A 5084-nucleotide genomic window follows, 5' to 3' on the forward strand; every position below is an offset into this window, starting at 1 on the left:
AAAACAACTCAAGCTTATAAGAAAAATTGCAAACACTATACACTTCTGGCTGACCTTCATCCTATTTCTCAAATATTCACATCTCACATAAACATAGAATAAAGGCCAACAACCCAGAGTCTCACATCTTAAGTGCAGTGTAGTTTTTCTGTCTCTTTTGTCTCCTTTCATCCTGGAAAATGTGACCATCTTCTTTTGTCTAAATGACTATTTTGAAAAGTAGTGGTCCATTATGTCCTAGAACACCATTCAATTTGGGTTTGTCTGTTGTTTATTCATGTTTAAAAATACGGTTTTTGTGGGGCACCTAGGTGGCTCAGTTGGTTAAGTGTCCTATTTTGGCTCAGTCACGATCTCGTGATTCAAGAGTTCAAGCCCCACATTAGACTCTCTGCTATCAGAGTGGAGTCCCCGCTTTGGAGTCTTTATCTCCCTCTCTCTGTCCGTTGCTCTGTCCCTTACGTGCTCTTCCTCTCTCTCTCTCTCTCTCTCTCTCTCAAATATAGAAATATTAAAAATTAAAAAAATAAAGCTATTTAAAGTTTTTTTTTTACTACCACATGACTGATATTGTGTGCTTTATGTTTGCATCCTATCAGGAGATACATAATGTCAACATGTGTAACTACAGATGTTGTTGCCTTCCATCAGTTGGTTGAGGTGGCGGCTCCAGGGTTTTGAATTGCAAATTTAGCTAATTTCCATTTATGGTTTAAAATTATTCAACTGGATGACACTTTAAGAATATGTGATTATCCTGTTCCTTGTAATAATTGGAGGATAAATTAATCTGGTGTACCTTAAATGGTGAATATTTTTATCATTCCTTCTACCTTTATTAATTAGAAGCCTATGAAAATGAACTGCTCTTTCTCATTTAATATTATTCACTTAATTATTTATATCAGTCTGGAATTGAAGATATTTATTTTTTCTATAGATCGTAATCCGTTATTATCATTGTTATTAACATCCTTTCATTGTGATAAGACCACTTAACATGAAATGTACCCACTTACATTGTTAAGTTTACAATCCAGTATTGTTAAAAAGTAGGCACAACATGGGATGCCTGGCTGGCTCACTTGGTAGGGCATGAGACTCTGGATCTCAGGGTTGTGAGTTCAAGCCCCATGTTGGGCATGCAACCTACTGAAGATAAAAAAAAATAAGCATTGTACATAGGTTTCTAGAATATATTCGTCTTATATAACATCTTGGTTTTACCTGACAAACCACAAATCAGGCCAGTTCCCTTCCTGGGGGCATTTCTAAACAGAATATATACACTAGAATAATGTTTCCAGATTGCAAGTGTGAAGAACCAGAGTAATTTAAAAAATCTAACAAGTATCATATTTGTCTACATTTACTCCCTACTCATGGGCATCACCTTAATTCAACCACCATGATTTTTAAAGTTATCTTCCATTTAACTATTATGCTATCCTATTGCTCTCAGAATTAGATAATCAGAGTAACAGTTAACTTCTGTTACTCTCCCTGTATTAAACATGCCTTTTAGCAAAAATGTCTTAAATTGGGGTATTTCTTAACTAATTTATTTTTTTCTGAGACATGTGAAACCAAACATCTTTTGTATCAGCTTGAATAATAGTGAATACAAATGCTTGAAGAGAAACCTAATTATACTTCTATGGAAGTACAGGAAGGGAAAAAATCAAATTACAGATGTGAACTGACAAGTAATTAAAATAAACAAATAAACACATTAATAAGCTGAGATACCCTATGTTTAAAAAAAAAAAAAACTCAGGGGGTGAGAATTAACTAAATTACTCTCTCAACTGCTAGTGTTTGACATTAAAGTGAGTACTATCTGACTGGGCATCTTTGTTTGTGGCTACTTGTACATCAACTCTGTTTCTGAGTTAAATTTATTATTATACCTTTATTTTCAAGTGTAGGATTCTAGGACTCCTATAATTGCTTTATTGACCATATTCTTGGGTCCCCAGCCTGAGGCTGTTTGCCTAAACACAGAACTGACAATTTGCATGCTCTGACAGGCAAAAAGCCAAACCAAGCTTTTAAAACACAAGACAAAACAAACAGAAAAACAATAGTTGTCCCTTGGAGGAAACAGATTGATAACTGATGTGTATCCCAAAACCAAATTTAATCAGAGTTGCCATCCATAGAGCTGAGTTTTACAATGTTTTTCTCCCGCTAATCTGAATTCAAAAGGAAGAGACAAATGGAATTTTTACCTTTGCCTCTCAAGTGGGCGCCACAGAGATCCAGAAGAGTTGACCTTGGTCAGAATTCCTAACCTTCACTGGTTCCTGCTAGCTTTCCCAAATTTTCATCTGCCTGCTTCAGAGTGAATGGGGTGTCCAGCCAACCCCTCATGGTTTCACCAGAAACTGTAGGAGAGGAAAAAATATCTTTTTACTCTTTCAAATTGTTGACTGGGAGTCCATAATAAAAGAGAAAAACCATATACATTTATTTAATATAAGTTTTATATGACACAGGAGCCTTCAAAGAAAATGAAGACCTAAGGACACAGTTAAATTTCAGTGTTTTTGTGCTCGGTTTGATGAAGAGTGGATCATCATGGAAAGATATGTAGGACAATGATGAGCTAGGTGTAACTGGGGCAAGGCTTGTTCATTTCGATTCCTCCCTGTATCCCTTCATCTTCATAGAAAGTTGCTCCTGTCTTTAAGGTATAGGGAGGTCACCTCTCATATAATGATTTTTTTTTATGACTTGTTTCAAGAGAATATCAGAAAAACCTTCCTAGCTTTTATGACCTACCACATGGAAAGGTCAGAAAGCCACTTTTGCACATGGCAGTTCTCAAATTCCTTTAGCCTGAAATTTCTATATGTCAAGGAGCCATGTTTTAGAGTAGTATGTTCTGAACTCTATCACAGGGAACACCTCTCAACAGAAAATAAGATGATCCTTACACTCAAGATTCATTGACAGCCTAGGGTTACAATTGTGTTTAATGAGCTTGTTCTTGCTTTTCTTTCCTTGCTTTGTTGGTTTCTTACTTATTAGAGTAGTTACTATACTAATTATGGCCATTTTAGTTTGCTATCTTAATTATACTTCTGAGTATAATGAACTGGAAAAATGCTAATGTCTTCCCATTTTTCATGCCAGAAATTTGAGGTCCAAGGACAAAGCTGAAATAAATGTCCAACTGCTACATAAACTGAGTATAGGTCAAGGAACCCAAAACAAAACCAAAGTGACTCTTAGAATTAACTGCAGATAAATCTTTATTTGTATAGTGAAGGTAGATATGGTCTCCCCACAAACAGGATTGGAAAGTGTGTGTGTGTGTGTGTGTGTGTGTGTGTTCTTGGTGAGGGGGTCTTGTCAAAGGATATAACATATATGCATATATGAGGTCCAGAGAAATGTTTGCTTTCCTCTTTAAAGAAGAAGGGGATATGGGCTTCTGGATGACTCAGTGGGTTAAGTGTCCAACTTGCTGTTGGCTCAGGTCACGATCTCATGGTTTATGGGTTGAAGCTCCACATTGGGCTCAGTGTGGGGAGTGAATCCTGCTTTGGATTATATCCCTCTCCCTCTTGCTCTCTCTCTCTCTCTCTCTCTGCCCCATCCCCATTTGTGCTATCTCTCTCAAGATAAATAAACTTAAAAAAAAAAAAAAGAAAAAGACGGGAATCTATTCTGAAGATTTTTGTTTGGCTTGAAATCTCTGTGGGTTCCCTTGACTAAGAATAATGTGGCTGAGTGAAGTCTTAAGCTGTTCCTAGGAGACTCTGGGAGAACTGGTTGAAAGATCCTTTGAACCCTCCAAACTCTTAATATAAATCCAAACACCACACAAAATCTGTCTTTCTGAGACATTATTCCTCTGTTTTCCATAAAATTGCTGGTGATTATATTGGTCTAAAGAGCTTGCTTCAGGAAAATAACTATATAAAAACTCTGGAATTCCATGGCACCTAACAATTATTTGTTAAAAACTTAGTAGAAACCTCAGAAGATATATGGAAAAGTTAGAGACATTTTGCAAGTGAATTTACAATTACATAATCAACAAAAACCATAATAATATAGTCCTTAGCACTTGAGATTCCATTTTTATATTTTCTCATCTTTTGTTCCTGAAACATGAGAACACCATTTATTTTCTCATCTTTTTCAGTAATTTACAGAATGTGTTCTAAATTCATCACTGTTTTCATGCAAGTTGAAAATAAGTGTGAATGAGCCATTCAGTGCACACATGTCACAGGTTCTTGATTCTTAAAATGACAATTAAAACCAGGCACTAGAGGGTTTTTTTTCTTTCAAATATATCTAAATAAACCTTCAAAAATGATGTTATATTTGTATTTCTTTAGTGAATGTTTAAATTTACAAGTTACAAACAAGCATGAAGGCAGTGTGATACAGACAAAATGATATTGAATGGAGATTCAGAAATGGATTGAGGAACTATCTCTACGACTTACTTATTTTGGATTACTTAACCTTTCTGGGTGTCATTCCTCTAAAATGATAACACTACATTTTGCACAGGTTTATTGTAACAATCAATGATAGTGCATATGAAAGCATATGAGAAAACTTTTTAGTGCTATAGCAAGGTAAGAAAAAAGTCTTCATTTTATTTCCAGTGTATTCTTTAGGAAAGCAGTAACATATTTTCTAAGGTTTTTATGCACAATAGGTGAGAAAGAATTAGCAGACCTGCAATTGACTATCTTTGTTTATGGGAAATGCTCAAGAAAGAAAAATAAACCAGCCAATTCTTCTTGTAAATGCTAATAGCAGACCTCTTGGCAAAGACATAAATGGTATGTATGTACCATCAGAAGGGTCCACATCTATGAAATGTCTGGTTCAATTAAAATTGCTTATGGCTGGGGCACCTGAGTGTCTCAGTCAGTTAAACACCCCACTTCGGCTCAGGTCATACATGATCTCATGGTTTGTGAGTTCGAGCCCCACCTACAGCTCTGTGCTGACAACTCAGAGCCTGGAGCCTGCTTCGGATTCTGTGTCTCCTTCTCTCTCTGCCCCTCCCTCACTTATGTTCTGTCTCTCTCTGTCTCTCAAAAATAAATGTT

At 36.0% G+C, this 5084-nt stretch overlaps 1 non-coding gene across 1 annotated transcript; it reads left to right on the forward strand.

Annotated features, from left to right (window-relative positions):
- The first annotated feature begins 1070 nt into the window (after positions 1–1070).
- TRNAQ-CUG (transfer RNA glutamine (anticodon CUG)) lies at positions 1071–1143 on the forward strand. Its single transcript has one exon. It is a non-coding gene; the product is annotated as a tRNA-Gln (tRNA).
- The last annotated feature ends 3941 nt before the right edge of the window (positions 1144–5084 follow it).

The sequence above is a fragment of the Neofelis nebulosa genome, chromosome 10 (genome assembly GCF_028018385.1).
Source record: "Neofelis nebulosa isolate mNeoNeb1 chromosome 10, mNeoNeb1.pri, whole genome shotgun sequence".
Taxonomy (NCBI): Eukaryota; Metazoa; Chordata; class Mammalia; order Carnivora; family Felidae; genus Neofelis; species Neofelis nebulosa.